At 46.9% G+C, this 17,828-nt stretch overlaps 1 protein-coding gene across 10 annotated transcripts in view; it reads left to right on the top strand.

Annotated features, from left to right (window-relative positions):
- Nucleotides 1–17,828, top strand: part of FHOD3 (formin homology 2 domain containing 3) — a 461,736-nt gene that overhangs the window by 205,722 nt on the left and 238,186 nt on the right. The gene's annotated exons all lie outside the window — the stretch shown is intronic.

Raw genomic sequence — 17,828 nt, 5'->3', positions numbered from 1 at the left:
ATAACTTTGCTTGCTTGCTTCCTTCCTTCCTTCCTCTGTATAAAGTGAGGCACGTGTCGAGTCTGAAGCACTGAGCATTGTTCCAGTTCATAAAATTAATGCTCTCTGGTTACAGTATTTTTGTCAACCTTCATATAAATAATTTTATTTGATCCCATAAAAATGTGGTAAGGGAGAGCAGGAATTATTAGTGCTAGCTAAGAAATCAGTGATATCAAGGTTTGAGCTGCAAAAAGACATGTAATATCCTTCAGTCTTATCTCCATTTTGCAACAGAAGGATTTGAGACTCAAAGCCGTGGAGCCGTTGTCAAATAATGTCCGTTTCTCTGGGACATGGTCAAGCAGGGGCAGTGCCCAGGCCTGTCCCACACGTCTCATCTCGGTTTTGTTCCCTCATCTCCGTGTATACCTGCAACCCCTCAGCTCCCATCTTCCACGTTCACAGGAGGGGGGGAAAGAGTGCTTTTCCTTTTCCCTTGGGTGAAGGACAAGTATGTTGATTATGATTTACTTTCAAACGTCCATAGTTGGACTTGAATGAGACAGGCAGAGTGAAAACGTCTCGAGCTCCTGGTCTCTGGCTACCCAGCACAGCCAACCGAGGCCTCCCCTCAGGGACCCTGGCCCTGGGGAGCCACAGCAGCAGAGGGCAAGACAGAAAATGCAGGGTTCATGAAGAAAAAAAAAAAAATAGGACATATTTTTCAGTCAGTGCTGTTTCTGTTCTTGATAAATGCCAAGTGTGTGCATGAGAGTTCCTCAGCTTCCCGGTTCTGCTCCACAGCGTTCGAGAAGCTAGGGCGTGGCCTCCTTTTGCCCCCCCCCCCCCCCATCTTTTCCTGGGCATGTGGTAGATGCTCATTATGAGTTGTCAGCATAAGGATGGATTTGATGGGTTCTATCCGTACTGTAGTTAAAACACGGAAGCTTCTATGGGGTGTGTAGACAGATGAACCCTACACTTGGTCCCGATGTTGCCTCCTTTTGCGGCTGTCTTTGTGTCTGAAGAGATTCTCATCTTTGGCTTTCCTTTCACAAAGGTCCAACTCCTAGAACAGGGAAAGGCACAGGGATAAGGATGAGGGATACTCCTCCAGTTTACTGTCCACCTGGCTTATGAATGTTTATAAGTCGAACCACCTGGAAGGGAAGAAACCGAAAATTACCTGATTTTGAATAGTGGGTTCACATGGTATGGATTTGTTGTTGTTGTTCTGTTTAAAGCAAATACACACACCTCTCTATCGAATTAATATTATAACCATCTACATGTTTATCTTTCTTCTTCTGACCCTTATCTAGGAGCATGTATAGGTATGTCATTACACTGTAACACCAGGGTAAACCTCAACGTTGGTCTGCAGCCAAGCCTCGGTTGAGGGGAATGGCTCTGCTGGTTGACATCAGCCCTTATGACGATGGTCCCTTTTTTTTTTTTAAAGATTTATTTATGAAAGGGGGTGGGCACAGAGGAAGGGCAGAGGGAAAGGGGGAGAGAGAATCTCAAGAGTATCCCCCACGGAGTGTGGACCCCAATGCCGGGCTCAATCCCAGGACCCCAAGATCGTGACCTCAACTGAAATCAAGAGCCAGCTGCTCAACAACTGAGCCACCCAGGCACCCCAGGAAGGCCACATTTTTGTCAGAAGCCCCTTGTCCACAAGGAACTCTCTAAAAAGGGCTCTCTCTGCTAAGTGGAGGCAGCAGAAGGGAAAGGTGTGACTCTAGGCCTGACGAATCCGGTTACCAGCACCTGCCACATAGCTGGAGTTAGGAGGAAAGAACTCAACCCCGCCAAGAAAGCTGTTTCTAGTGAGCAGCCCTGTGGTGGCCCAGTAGGAGAGAGGGAGGGCCTCCCTGCCACCGAGGGGATTGTGCCGGGGCAGAGGAGCTCAGTGGCTGTACAGGGCCCCAAATGGTGAACTGTGCGAACTGTGCTTCCTGGTCAGGAAAGATGGAAAGATGCAGAATCCTTCAGCGAGGATCTCTACCTCAGTGCTTCTCATTAAAGTGGCAATGGTTTGTCTCCTTATTTTATTTTATGTTTTGTTTTATTTTATTTTTAAGTTTTTGGCAGTGGTTCATTAATTGGCAGTTAGCAGTATCAGGAAGGTGCCCACATCTGCTACCGAACTTTTGAGACTCCGAACACTCAAGCCCAACCAGGGGAGAGTCCTGTCGACCATGTGCTGTTTCTCTGTGTAGAAAACACCATTGATGGAAGACCCTCGCTGCAGGCACCCCTTCCTTACGCAGGAGAGGGCTCTGCGTTTTCACTGCCGCCGCCAGGGCCTTGCCTTCTGAGCTGTCTTTTCCAGTCGTGTTTGTTGACTGAAGGCTGGAGGCTTCCCGGGCATTCCCTGGAGAATGAGCAAGGGCTCGCTCCCATTCAGGTGACTCCAGGATGTTCGGTTTCCCACAGAGTGGAGGTGCCTTTGCGTGCCTTTCCCATGTCCACTAAATCTCAGAAGCCTCCCGGTGAGCAGGGCCCCGTGCGCAAACCTCAGCCCACTGTGACATATCTGACTAGAGCCCATGCCAGGAAGGTACCTTCTGAGGAATGCAAATGACAGATTTCTCAGTGTGCCTTTTGTGTTTTTATATAAGGAAACTATCATTTTTCCAAGCCCACATGTTGAGTCACCCCTTTCTGACTTTGAAGAACTTCCCCTGTAGGCTTTTTAAGGTTGTGATCAGCCGTCAGTAGCCACCAGACATTTGACATCAAGGACAACCTTTGAATTGCCTCCTTGTCCAACAGCACTTCAACAGTATTACCTTGGGTGAGGTATGGTGAGGCCAGCTGTGGATCTGGAGAGAAACTGCAGAGTTTGATAGTTTTGTAACTCACATTTCCTGGGGAGAACACAGTGTGCCCCACAGAGGCCACTCAGGAGAAGCGTGGGGGTCAGTCCCAAGGCAGAGGGAGAGGGCAGGCATCTTTGTTTTGGTTTCCATGGGGGGAGCAGGTGAGATGGGGTAAGACTCAGGACGAGCTGGTGTGAATAATTGCTGTGGGCCCTGGGGCAGTTAGGTTGGAAATACCATGGCATAGTGTGTGAGAGCCCGCCAAGGCAGGTGGCTGGGGGTGTGCACTTGACCTGCTGGAGAAGAGCAGGCCGACCTCTGCCCCTTGCCTCAGAACTGCATCAACAGGTGGGCGTTTGGAAAACAGTATTGCAACCCGTAAAGTGGGCTGTTTGGTAACTGCTATGGAGGATAGTGTGCCCTTCGTGAAATTACCTTAGGAGCTCTGCTCCATGAGACCACATGTGAGTCCCCCAGATCCAAAGGAAACAAGAGCACTTGGAGAACCCAGGGCTTTCCACATCTGCTTTTAGAACTCGATTAATTTATCTTTCTTTTTGTGCTCAGCCGTCTGTCAGCCTTTTTTTTTTTTTAAAGGCCCAGGAATTTGTTGCTTTTAGTAGAGGATGTATCTGCTAAGAGGTAAAGATAGGTTTTGAGTTATGGTGTTAGTCAAGAGCTCTCCAAAAATGTGAGCCGGCTGCTGGGAAGAGGTCTAAATGCACAACATGCAGAAATAATATTTATCTGACTTATTATTCTTGGATGGTTCTAGCGAGTGATCTAAAGTTTTTCGTGATAGCCCGTATTTAATAGAAGTCTCCTTTGGAATTTTGTACCTCCCAATTATTCTTATTAAAGTAGGACCTAGAATGGTATATTCCTGGGAACTTTGTGCACCCATGCTGGGCCTTCACTGTGGGCCCCATCGGGCCCTGGGGATGGGACAGTGAAACCAGTGGGCCCTGGTGAGGCTCCCTGGGGGGTGCTGCACATGGGCCACTTCTCCTGTTTTGTTTCCTACAACTTACATATTTAGAGAGCGTATATAGGTGATCTGCTTCGGGGAGGAGAAAGAGAGGAGTAGACTCTGTGAGACCAGCTGCCTTTTCTGGCTGTACTTCAAGGAAACCTGCTTCTTAAGGGCTAGTTTTACACGGAGAAATTTGATTTGATCATTTCATGTAAAGCAAAGTCCCTGTTAATCATAAAACACCTCCATCACTATTACCGGCTTGTTAAGGTCTGAAACTACTGTAGCTCAGCCTTTTCATTTTATTTGTCCCTATAATGCATCTTAAAAAACGGTTTAATGCCTGTCAACATTTAAAAATTGGAACATTTGACCTAAAAAAATAAAAAGTCCAGATTTCAGATTTCTTTGGGAAAAACCGGAACCAGAGAATTTTAGTGCTTTGCCAAATATCACTTAACTGTATTCCACTCTGGGGAAAGAAAAATGCCTTCCATGTTAGGGGATCTCTTAATGAGGTTCAAGACTCCCGGCCAGGAGGTTTTTGTCGGTTTCGGCAGCACCAGGAATAGACATGTTATAGACGGCGCGGAAGGAGATTCGTGATCTTAGGAGGTGGTTGTACAAAATGATCAAATGGTGTTTGAACCCAAATCCTTCATCCTGGAAAAACTTAGAAGTTTGTGTTTTGGCATTTCAAAACAAGGGAGGAGGGTAGAGGTTTTGGCTCAGACTGCAGACAGGGAGTGTAGGGAGGGGCCCAAACTGGTCCCAGGGTGGTGGGGTTGGGAGCAGGAGTGGGGAGCTGCTCACTTCCTGAACTAAGCTCAGGTCCTGGGCCAATGTGTTTTCTACTGAACAGCCTGGCTTGACTCTCTATCCCCATACACACTGGTCCTGCGGTGCCCCTGACCTGTCCTGGCAGCACCTTCCTCTCCTGAGATGAGCGCATAAGAGTGCTCAGTCAGGACTTAAGGCAGCCATGTGGCTGGGCTTTGATGGGGATGGCACAGGGGCACAAGTGTCTGGGTGGGGATCTGTCACCAGTGCCTGGGGGTTGAAGCCAGTGTCCGTGATAGAGCTTTTCCTCACTTGATGTCCCTCCTCGTGCTAAGTCCGTGTGACAGGGACTGTTCTAGCAGGGAATCATGTTGGCTGGCATGCACTGGCAGCCCACGAGGCCAAACTGAACTGGCAGGTTTTTGGTTTTTTTTTTCCCAGTAGAGTATGTCAAAAATTTTTTAAATAGAAGGGACATTAAAAATTGGGGGATTTGGACATAAAATTATGGATTTCTGGCTTCTTTTTGAAAAATCGTATGCTCAAGCCCACACAGGGTCCTCATTGCCGTGTGACCATCCTTAGCTAGAGTTAGAAGCAGCTGTTGCCTTGACATGGGGCCCACGGGCTCTGTATACCTCTGTCTCCACCTCCTCATTTTGTGTTGCTCCTGGGTTATTTCACCTATGTCATTGCCTCTGTGCCCTGTAGGCGTGGAAGTTTGAAATATCTGACAGATGACATCACAGTTGGTGAAACTAGGAGTCCGGTGAGGGAAATTGGAAGAGTCTAATTCTTTCACAGCTGGGCATAAGTTGTGATGTTGTCATTACTTTGTGAACTTGGCTCTCAAGACTGACATGAGTAAGTGTTTTCATTCTACCCCACCCCAGCATTTCTCACTAGGTGCAGAGCTCAGAAGTGGCCTCTGCCTTCTCCCCCACCAAAGGCTTTACACGAGTATTATCTAGGGAGAGAGAAAGTGTCACCACACAGATAGTGGCATCCTCCAGTCTGAATGGCCAAGCTGGATAAATGGAGTCTGAGGGTAGGTAGAGTTGCTTACTGAGGCCAATAGATGATGACCCTGTTGGACACTCGCTGCCTTGGTTGCTCTAGTAATGTGACAGAAGCAAGACTTGATCTCCCTCCCAAATCATGTGCCCTGGGATCCACTGCTGAAAGTCCTTATTGCCCACTAATCAAAGGAGGGGTCCAGGTGTGTGCCAGAGATGAGAATGTCAGTGTCAAGGCTAACAGATTGGAGGCGATCTCAGATGGACGTGTCTGAAAAGAAAATGGAGTAAAACCAAATGATGTACATATTTTTCTTAAAAAAAAATGGCCTTTTATAATTTTTTATTGTGCAGTTTGCGAACACACCTTTGTATAGAAAGCAAACAGCATATAAAGGAGAAAAAAGATAAAAATCACCCATAGTCCTATTAAAGATAAAAGCCATTTTCTACGTACACGTGTTCATGCCTACTTCACACATGCCTTTTATAAAAATGAATTGTCCTTTGAGTGTGCTGTCCAGCTGTGTCAAGCCTGGGAGTGGCTTGAAAATGACCTTGGAAGCTGGGTTTGTGGCATCTCACAGACCTTGGTACAATTACTTAACTGCTTTCTACGGCTGCTTCCAAGGAGCTAATATCTACTTTATTTGGAGTGTTGTGAAGGTTCAAGGGCTCATAGAAAGGCCTGGATTGTAGCTATGACCGTTATTATCAATAATAATCAGTGATATCAGTGCAGTAACAACCTGTTGTGGGCTAAATTGTATACTTCCCCCAAATTCCTATGCTGAAGTCCTAATCCCCAGGATCTCAGAATATGGCTGTGTCTGAAGATGGGGCCTTTATTTTTTTTTTTAAGATTTTATTTATTTATTCCTGAGAGATGGAGAGAGAGAGACAGACAAAGGCAGAGGCAGAGGGAAAACCAGTCTCCCCAAGGAGCAGGGAGCCCGATGTGGAACTTGATCCCAAGACCCTGGGATCATGACCTGAGCAGAAGGCAAATGCTTAGCCATCTGAGCCATCCAGGTGCCCAAAGATGGGGCTTTAAAGAGGTCCATTTCTCAAGATGGGATTGGGAGGGAGACAAACCATAAGTGACTCTTAATCTCACAAAACAAACTGAGGGTTGCTGGGGGGAGGGGGTTGGGAGAAGGGGGTGGGATTATGGACATTGGGGAGGGTATGTGCTTTGGTGAGTGCTGTGAAGTGTGTAAACCTGGTGATTCACAGACTTGTACCCCTGGGGATAAAAATATATGTTTATAAAAAATAAAAAATTATTAAAAAAAAAAAAAAGAGGTCCGTTTCTGTGCTTACACCCCTAGCCTGTGGTATTTGTTGCAGCAGCCTGAGAAGACTTATACGCATCCTAGAACACAACCCTCTGGGGGTTCCTTGTCTATTACGTAGGGTGAAAGTTCGGAGGATAGGGTTGTTTTGTTAGATGGTATGTACATTTGTATCTTGTCTGGGATTGAATCATTGTCCTGAGAAGGGATAAGGGAATTGATGCTCCCACCTGTGTTCCTTTCTGTTCATTTGCTCCAGGCCTCAGGTGATCCTTTTCTCTAAACTTTGACACTCTTGGTGGTTAGGGCACCCTTATTACTACCAATGAATTATAACACTCCTTAAAAAAAAAAAAGTGGTTTGTAATTCTGGTTGTCACTATGTTAAATCCATCAATTAATTTGGGAAGAATTAACATGTTTATTGGAAACTTCAAAACTGGGGCACCTGGGTGGCTCAGTCATTAAGCATCTGCCTTCAGCTCAGTTCATGATCTGGGGTCCTAGGATCGAGCCCCGCATTAGGTTCCCTGCTCAGCGGGAAGCCTGCTTCTCCCTCTCCCACTCCCCCTGCTTGTGTTCCCTCTCTCACTGTGTGTCCCTCTGTCACATGAATAAATTAAATCTTTTTAAAAAATGAAAATTCAAAATTATTGCTCACATGCACTTCTGTGTCCCAGGACAAATCCTTTTCAAGAATCTAACTTCTGTATGTCTTCGTCTGACTCTTGTGTGAGATGTGTAGTTCCTTTGCCTTGGCTACAGAATTTTCGGTATATTTGTCCTTGGTGTTTCTGTATTTATTCTTGTTGGTTTCCTTTTTTAAGTTGGGCCTGACATTTACCACATGACGGAGTGAGAGGATTCTCTCCATGCCTTTCCTTATTTGCTTGTTCTGTAAATTGGGTTTTGGAAAATTAAAAAAAAAAAAAAAATTGGGTTTTGGAGTGTCATCTCCCGAGAAGGGGCTTTCGCACTCCACCCCTGCCCTTGGTGTGTTTTGTTTGAAACAGGGAACATTCTGGGGCCCTTGGTTCCTCGTTTGAAGCAACTTCTTGGTGAAGACAGTGAGGGAAACTCCACTCCAGTCCCACCATGTTTCCGTGTGTGAATCTCTTCTTAGATGGGTAGACGGCCTGGTGGAGACTCGGTCTGTAGGTTGTGGCCCCCACCAGCCAACTGGGGTAGCTGGGCCACTTGTAGCTGGAGGACATGGTCTTATGTTTCATTTGTTTCATTTTTTTCCCCATGTTGAAATCTTTGCTTTGGTGTCTAATGATCTCTGGGCCCTGGCTGTATCTGACCTCAGCCTGACCTTTCTGCTCACCGGCCTGGCCTGCTGCTGGTGGTGTGGCCTCCAGGTGGGACCAGCCACATTGCTGAGGAATTCAGTCAGGGGCAAGAAGACCGTAGCCCATCCTGCTTGGGGAGGAAGGCTGAGTTCCTCTTGTGGTCACTGTGTATGGGGACAGACATGCCACCCCAGAGGGCTTTGAGTGTCCCAGCTGTGGCCCCTCTTGTCGCCCTGCACCCCTTTCTAAAAAACCAAGAGAATAGCTAAGAGCTGCACTTTGGTCCTTCCTCTTCTGGCCATTTTGGGCAATGGGGCCAAAAATAGGCTCATGGTGGGGCAGCTCACATCTCTCTCTTGTCCTGCCCAGATCATGGGGTACCGTGGGTTTGCTCAGCTTTTGTCCATCACCTTCTACACCATGGCATTTCCCAAAAGAGGGCATTGAATGCCAGGTCCAGCCTTCCCCTGGAACCTGTGGCAGCCTCTGGTGTATGTGGCTGGACCCCCGAGTCAGCGGCCTGTGGCTGGCTCTGCCTCCTCTCAGGGCTTGTGGGAACTCTTCTCCACTAACGCTTCTCACTGGTTCTCTGCATAGATTGGTAGGAGGGTGGTTTGGAGGCTGCTTGCTGTGGTGTCATTTTTTCTGGAAGTGCTGCTATTGTATCCTGCTTGCTTGTGGCCTGTGCTCTGGCGTGGCCACAGTCTCTCGGTGCTATGGACAGGAACACAGAGGGTCAGGAGGAGGAGCTCTTGCCCAAGGAAGCAAGGAAAGGCCAGAGCTGGGTCCTGAACTTTTTTGGGACAAAGTGCTCTTTGTTTTCCCTCTGAGTGCTCAGGTGAGAGAGGAAGGGACTGGGAGAGATCCCCATTGAGGCAGGTGACAGGCGGGACCCCGAGCCCCTCACCACATCTGGCAGCCAGTAGCATATCTGCCTTTAGTTTCTAACTCTACGTGGACACTTGGGCTTTAACAGGATTTAGATTTTTCCCTCTAACCCCTCTTCCAAGCTGCTTTCTCCCCCTGTTCTTAGAGAATGTTTGTTTCCTGGTCATTTTGCTTTTTGGGGTTTAGGATTAATAAGGCTTTTCTTCAAAGCTTTAATTTTCCTAAAGTAAAAGTCAGTTATTAATACTGTTGAGTGTAGCAAGCATTAAGTAGTAATAGAAACACTGTGTAGAGTGGTCTTTATAAAGCAGTAGACAGCCAGGTCTGCCTGGGAAACATTGTTTCCAACCCGGAGCATCATGAGGCCAAATCAGGTGAAATTGCTGATACTTGACCATTTTTTGCTTATAGAAATGGTAGACTTGAATAGTTTTCCATAATATTTGTATCATCATTTAATCTTGACTACTTCCCAGACGGATTAGATGCTTTGTTAAAACATGCCTTGTACTCTAGATAGAATTACAGCCCTCCAGAAATTCAGGCCAGTTTGCAGACCAAATAAAACACAACCCAAAAAAACCCCTTGAAATGTTGTGTTGTCATGTCTCTGAGAAACTTCAATCTAAACCCTATCAGTCAGAGTCTCAGCCAAAGAGATCGTTCCAGAATGTCCCTCTCCTCCAGAAACCTTCATCTTCTCCAGTTTATCCGAGATGAGATAGAAGAAGAAAAAGCAGAGTTAATCAGCCATTCCCATGTGTGGAGTTTTCCATGACCAAATCTCTCTGCTGTGTGTTTCTGAGGAATTTTTCTGCTCTATTCTTATGGAAGATGGGCCTTCTCACCCCGCCCTTCTCTCCTTGCTCGGAAGACTTCCCGAGGGACTGCGGGCTAGGGCTACCTTCAGTCATAATGGTTATTTCCTTGGCTGTAAATTTATCTTACATGTGATCTTCTTTTTTTAGGACTTCTTACAAATGCAGGCTTTTAATAGTACAGAATGTCTTCAGCAAATTTTAAACCTAGCCCCAAACATGGATTAAAATTATCTTCTTGCCTGGAGTTTACTGAGGAAACGTCACTCACTGTGTTCATCGACTGTTGCATTTTGGAGTTTGGGGAGCTCTTGGGAGACTGGCCAGCCTCCCAACAGGATGCGCTCTTCTTCCTGGCACTGTGGCTTCCCCGGCCATCCTTACACACAAGGTCCCCAGCCCAGATCACTCTGCAGGGCCTCAGACCTGCAGAGCCAGCCATGTCCTGGGTGTCCCAAGTGCATCTGGTCCAAACCCAGCCCATCTTTGGTCTGCATCCCCATGGTCCATTCATTGTGTGGTGAAGAGCAGTCAGTCCTCCATAACATTCAGGACCCTTGTCCCCCAAAGCCCTGGTCTCTTCCTCACTCTCTGTAATCCTCTGTCCCCTAATCTGGACTTCTCTGCCTCTTACTCCCTTTCACGAGCCTTCCTTTTTTTTCATTCCCAGTTCAGACCTTCATTTTTCTCCTTCCTGATCTGCTCTGCCAGCCTACTGACTAGTCTCTCTGCTTTCCCTCCTGCCTCTCTTTGGTCCTTCTGGAACATTCTTTTGTTACCTGGGGTGACCTTTTGCAGTGCTGGCCTGGGCTCCTCAGTCCTTGGTGTAGATCCTTCAAGGGCTCCTCTCATCCTCAGGATGAAGCCCTCGCTCTTCCATGTGGGTGGCCCCCACCTTGGGCCTGCTGAGTCTGTCTGTCCAGTCCATAGCAGTGCTCTCTCCTGAAATTCTGCCTGGGAGGCCCTTTCACACCTGCTTCCCACTTTATCCCTTGCTTCCTGCTCCTACTCAGGATGGGGCTTACATACAATATTCTGCAGGCCACCTTCCCTTGCCCCTGAGATTTTGGTCCTGACACTTACCTCACTGATAATATTTGTTGAGCATGTGCAATGGGCCAGAGACCGTAGGCTAAGTCTGTGCATGATACTTGGCTGCCTATGTGTCCATTTCCATTCTTGATGCCAGGCATATTTTAGGAATTTAGCAAAAATTGGCTGAAGGAGAGGATTCATGAATGATAGAATGTCTGCGGGGAAAAGAACTCATGCTTCCAAGGAAGCTGCTGGTTTGTGCTAAAGGTTTGAGAGAGCTCTGTTCTGCTAATCTTGAAGCTTTAGCCCAACAGATCTCCTGTTTGTGAAGCACAATGGTTTGTTTTATGGTAATTAAAAAGAATGGGCAGGTTACTGAATTTTCCTTCTGATAATTTTGTTGGTTCAGGAGGTCAGGGTGGTATATATTTTGATTTTAAAGATGCCAGGATTTCTGCAGACAAAATACATACAAAGTGGATTATATTGTATAACCTGCTTTGTATCTCAAGGAATTATTTACCTGTTTCTGAACCAGATATGCTATGAGTTCCTTGGTGGCAAAAATAGTGTCATCATAGTGTTTGTGACCCCTGGTCTAGCCTGCTTCTTGATGCCTTGTTAGATAATCAACAGATACTTGATGGGAAAAAAATGAACCAATGGAAGGGGAGCTCTGTCTTGGTCTTAGTGTTTTATGAGTGATTATAGGTAGCATATGCTTTCTATCGAGAACCATGCATACAGGATCTGAAGATGTGAAGCAGTGAGACAGTAGTATTATGGTAAATGATGAAGTGTGATTTGGAGGGCTTTCATTTGCTTTGGTTTTTGATATTCTCAAGATCTCAACCACATTATCTCCTGTTTCTTGTGCCTTGCCTTTCCTTTCCCCATCTCCTTAAAATCAGATTCCCCTAAAACCATTCCTGGTCTAGTCTGGCCTGACTCATTTCTGGAGCCACTTCCCGCAGCCACACCGTCATCTCTGCCCCCAGTGCCTTTTTGGCTCCTGGGTTGCCTGAAATACCACTGAGGCACCCTGATTGCCCCACAATTAGAGCGCCCTCCCTTTTCCTTCCAGGTAACCCTTGCTTGGAGCTGGGCTTGAGCCTGCAGGGGCTTAAGCAGGGGATAAGTTTTAGATGTAGTAGGATAAGTAAGGGGTTGTTTTTGGAGGAAGGGACAGAACTGTTGCTTTTGAAGGCAGATTAGGAGCAATGAGTAGGAGTTATAGGAAAGTGGTTTTTGACTGAAGACAAACTCCAAGAACAGAGTTGGAAAATTAGTTTATTTTCCTTGCCAACATAAACTGATTGGTGGTGACTTTCTGGAGCATTCTTTTGAGGATTCTGAAGCCACATCCAGCATCAGCAGAAAAGAGTGCCACAACTGATTAGTGATGTCTGTCAACAGCCTGAGAGGTGGAGAACAAATAAAAATCCTATATATGGTATTTGTTTATTCTGGCGGATCCTGGGGATTTCCAGAATGTTTGTTGATTTCAGACAGGTGGGTGGCAATTAATTTTCCAACCACAGAACACACTACTCTGCATTGGGAATGCTCCAATAGAGAGCAGATGACCTGTTAGGGTTATAAGGCTTGGGGCAGGTTGAGCTAGATGACCTCTTCAAGATTCTATGATTCTCAGTAAAATATAAAAAGCCGGTGAGGGATGAAAGCAGAGCTTCTTGGCTCTTCTTCTGCATGCTCTGTGTCAGTTGCTTTAAGATCTCCAGCTTATCACCGAGCTTATGTTGTCCTGGTTCAGCTTCAAGAAGGCCATCTGCTTGCATGACACAGAGCCCAGCCAAATCATTGAAAGGGAAGTTGAACTGCCCGTAGTCATTAAGGGGCTGATGTTCATGTTGATCTACAGAATTTCCAAGGACTAGCACATCTGAGTAGTGGTTCATAGCCAGGATTTCATATGTACATGGTGAGGTCAGGAGCACAGGAGACAATGGTGGGCTTGCTGCTCCTACAGAGCTTGAGGACCAGGAGCCAGGAAGGCTTACAGAAGCGCTATGAGGTTGGGCTCAAGGGTCAAAGCAAGGTAGGGCTGGAGAAGCAGGTTGGTAGCCATGAGGAGAGTGCCTACAGGGCAGGCAACCTGTTGCTGGCTTCCCGACTTTCCTTGGAATCTACTTACACTACCAACATGGCCTAAATAGATTCTCTTCCCATGTGCATTTTCCTGCCTTACACCTTTTTCCATATTTTCTTCCTATCTTTTCCAGCTCCACAGTTCTTAACTGGAGGGTGGCGCAAAGATTAACCTCTCCCAAGTTTTAGATTTCATTGCTTTTTTTCAGTTGATGGTCCCAATTTTTCTATGGTCAGAGGCCTCAGTAAATAAAGTTGGGCCAACTAGTTCATTCATTCATTCGTGTGACTTGATTACCTTATGAAACATTTACTTTGGGGTAAGGCATAAGGAGAGAAAGCTGAGAATTTAGTAGGGGAAGGGACATGCACACTATGACAGGCAGAATTCTAAGACGGCCTCTGTGATTATGATGCATGTGTGAATATCACGGAACTGCGATTAGGTTACATTACATGGCAAAGGTGAAAGGATTTTGCAGATGTAATTAAAGTCCCAAAGGAGTTGAGTTTGAGTCCATTTAAAGGGAGATTATCCTGGGTGGGATGAGCCTAAACAGGCGAACCCCTAAAACAGAGTCTAGAAGTCGGAGAACTCTCCCTTCTGCTGATCTTGAAGAAGCGAGCTGCCATGAGTTCTCCAGCTGCAAGGAAGTGAGCACTGCCAACAACCACATAAGCTTGGAAGGGGACCCCAAGCCTCAGATGGGACCACAGTCCCGGCTGACACCTTGATTGCAGCCTTGTGAGACCCTGAGCAGAGGACCCAGCTAAGCTGGGCTTGGATTCCTGCCGCATGGAAATTATGAGATAATACGTGTTGTTTTAAGCTGCTAAGTTTGTGGTGGTTTGTTCTACAGCAGCAGAAAACAAATTTGATCACATATAAAGAAACACAATGCAAACCCATCTGGACATGCTAAAATTGGGACAAAATACCGTATCAACACACAAGAGGCGGAGGTCTCTGGTGGGAAGTTAGGGGAAGGTTTCATGAGGTCACCAACTTCTTATTTTCTATGTTGGCTTTTTAGGCAAACATGTTATCTATTCAAGCTGCATTACCCTCTGTGCCCCTGTTGCTGCTTGTTATCCTCTCCTGTGGTCTGCTCCAACCCCTCGCTTGGTCACGGTCATTCCTGTGGGGCTCTCAATTTTGGTGATGTCCATACCCATTCAAGTAAAGAGCTCTCTGCTGCACACAAGTGAGTTACCAAAGAAGGTGATGCAGAAAAAAAAATCCGTATTTGCAGTATGCCAGTGTCATGAGAAAACATGGTGGTCTTATTAAAATTGGGCTGACTTTCAGGAGAAAAAAAAGAAAATCCCTAAACAGTCACTTGGGTCATGTGAGAGTGATCCTGCTGATGATGTCTGACATGGGTAACTGGGGCACAAGGGCTCTGGGGCAAGCTTTGCTCCTCTCCAAAGATGGTTTTGGCCCCTCTTTCCCTGTATCCACACCATTTGCTCCTTCACGTGTTCACACATCTGGCACGTGTCTTGTGCAGAGAACTGCAGTGGGGATGGGGGTGGGGGAGGGCTCCAGCTGAGGCCCCTCACCACAAGGAACTTGGCAGTGGCCTTAGGATAAGAGCCATCGAGTAAGGATGGATATACAAAAAAACACTATATTAAGTTAGGTTTTGGATGAAAATCCTGAAATCATCATGTTTTCTTTCCTCAACTTCGCTTGCATCAGCATTATGTTTCCAAAGGTGGTTGATAAATTGTCAGTAGTTCTGTCCTATATGATCCATTTCAGAGACATAGGAAACTGTTTTTCCTACCATTTTTCCTTCTTCTTGCTCAGTTGTTCAAGATGTTTGCTTTTCATAATTCAGCTTTTCATTTTTTCACAGAATCAGCTTAATGTATCAAGTTTCATGAGAATTTCATAAGACATGAAATGTCCTTGAATCAACTATTTTCATGTACACCAAACATAGCACAAAGGTTTTTAGGCATTATTGGGCCTGAAAATAAATACGTAAGTGAATGGTTTTGTTTCTGAATTCCATGTGGATTAACGAATCCCTTTTGTATCAGTTTTATTCCCAGTGGGAAAGGTGTTTGCAACCAAAAATGGCTAACAGTTTTGTAAATTATAGTTGAGACAATAGTAACCTTCCAGGCATGTTGTGTGGCACAGTCACTTCCCCATCTGCTTGGACAAGCAGGTATTTGTGGAGGCCGCATCTGGATTCTGTGGCTCTGGGGAAGGGAACAGTGGCTGACCGGCTGGGGGCATTTTCCAGCTGAAGGCCCTTCCATCTCTTCCCATGGGGAGCTGGGCCTGGTCAACATGTGAGCAGTGGTTGCTGTTACACTCCTTCAGTTGAAGGAGAGAGGTGTATCATCATCTGAGTCATCTGGTCTAAATTAGGTTTTCTGACTAGCACTAAGAAATAAATATAATCACTCATAAAAAGGGATTTATTTAAAAGGTACTGAACGTACACTGAGTGTTCTCGAATCTGCCAACTCTTGAGAGAGGGTAACAGTGCAACCTGTCTTGTAACCTAATGGACTGCTTGAGTAGATGGACTCGTGCTCCCCTCTTCGTTCTTCAGGTTGGCAGGGTACGACTGGGGGAAAGGGTTTGGACCTATTTTTCCCCATGCAGCTGGTACTGAGTGCTGGTCAAGCCCACGGTCCCCATCAGCATTTGGGTTTTCTGGCATGTGAGTGCAGTGGGGTCTCCTGAAAGTTGCCCCATGAGCCCCTTGAGGCCATGTTCCCTTTCCTGGCACATGGCCATGGAAGGGAGAGCATATTCCTATCACCAAGTGGGGAAGATAGACCCCGCTCCGGCTCTGTGATGGGGTGTACATACACGGGACTCCGGAAGTGTCTGCATTTACTGGGCTCTTGACTCTTTGCTTTGCGCATGCTGACCCTTCTTTCTGCCTCCCCATCCTCCTTGGCTTACTGCAGGCTTCCTCTTTACCCACTGACACCTGTTCCGTGACCAACCCCCCCACCTTCTGTGATGCCTTCTGGGGAGCTCTTCCTAAATCTGTCCGCGGGTGTGGCCTTCTTACCTCATAGAATACTTATAACCATTTGTCCCCTTGTCCTTCTCCACCACGGGCAGGGTCCTCCTTAAGAAGCAGACACTCTTTCCTGCTTGTACCCCTGTCCCACTCGGAGCAGACTCCTTATACAGTGCCTGGTATCTGTGAGGCCCTTCATCAAAGAAAGGCTGGTGATCAGATGATGTTGGGGGAGAGCAAATCTGTATCAAGGGTAAGGCAGAGAGTCCTAGAATCAAAAGTTAGGAAAATAGACCCACAAAAGATGAATGTGGAGGGGCACCTGTGTGGCTCAGTGGATTAAGGCCTCTGCCTTCAGCTCTGGTCATGGTCTTAGGGTCCTGGGATTGAGCCCCATTTTGGGCTCTCTGCTCAGCGGGGTGCCTGCTTTCCCCTCTCTCTCTGCCTGCCTCTCTGCCTGCTTGTGATCTCTCTCTCTCTGTCAGATAAATAAATAAAATCTTTCAAAAAAAAAAAAAGATGAATATGGCTGGGGCACCGAGGGGGGCTCATTTGGTTGACAATCTGGCTCTTGATTTTGGCTCAGGTTGTGATCTTGGCAATGTGGGATCAGGCTCCAGGCTCAGCGCCAGTCTGCTTGTCCCTCTCCCTCTGCCCCTCCCCCAGCAACCACGCGTGCTTGCTCCCTCTCTCCCCCAAATAAATAAATGAATAAATAAAATCTTAAAAAAAAAAAGATGAATGTGGTTCTAGCCAAAACCCTCTATGCACATGTGGACAGTTGGATGGCACTTTGGCATTCTTGGCTTGGCCCATTTAGGCTGTGGTATTGGGTACCAATGGCCATCTGGAATGATGAGAACTGCTCTGGGTATTTGGGATGGTGTGCTGGGAACAGAGCACTCTGCATTCCTGACTGGAGCCTTGTGCTTCTCAGGAGTAAAGTCTTCCTTTTGGATCTCACTGTGTTCTTCCTCTACAGAGGGCACAGGGCTTAGAGAGGCAGAGGGTAGTTGCAGAACGTCCTGGCCTCTTCTCCTCAAGGTGACCAGCTTTCTAGCCTGGGTGTCTAAGCTGGCATCCCCGGTCTCTCTGGGGAAGCTCACCCTGGTGGTCCTCGCGGTGCTGGGGGAGCTCATTTGCTGCGTGTTGGCACGAAGCCAGTACCACACGCGCCGCTGCATGCTGTTAGTTACTACTAGACTCTGTACAGTATTAGCAAAGGAGCAGGGCTGTTCTGCTCTACAAAAGCTGACTTTGTTGCCCAGCTTCTGCCCTCGTGGAAGGCTGGACGTGCACACATTCCCACGTGTTTTTGTGCACCAGTGTGTGGTGCTACATCCCCGTTTGCCTTGCTTCCCTCATGCTCTGAACCCTGCTCGTGGCTCAGCGTCAGATGGACAGAATGCTACACATCGAGTCCGCAGTGGGGTGAGGTGTGGAGCTGGGGTGACCCCAAGCCTATGGCATTGTCATTCGCGGTAAAGAGGGGCTCTGGAGGCAGACTTCTCACTTGCACTTTTAGAAGTCGGTGTGGCTGTTGGCTATGCAAGCTGTCTTTCGATGTTGCTTCCCCAGCAAGAGCCAAACACTCTGGTGTTAGCTCTGAATATGCTTTTGAAGGACATTCCTATGGCAGTTCTGGAAACGTGGCAGCATTCACAGACAGGGGGGTTTAAGTTTCAATTGCTTTATCAGAGTGTTAGACGTGGATGTGTGATTTTGTCTGCTGAGTGCTAGCATTATACAGGGAGGCAGCAGCCGTGTCTTTTCCTGATAGACTGATGATTAAGATTTGGAAGTGGTCTACTTTGGC

This window comes from Mustela erminea, chromosome 13, assembly GCF_009829155.1.
Source record: "Mustela erminea isolate mMusErm1 chromosome 13, mMusErm1.Pri, whole genome shotgun sequence".
Classification (NCBI taxonomy): domain Eukaryota; kingdom Metazoa; phylum Chordata; class Mammalia; order Carnivora; family Mustelidae; genus Mustela; species Mustela erminea.
The sequence above is the reverse complement of the archived record's forward strand: the minus strand, read 5'-3'. Positions and strand labels throughout refer to the sequence as shown.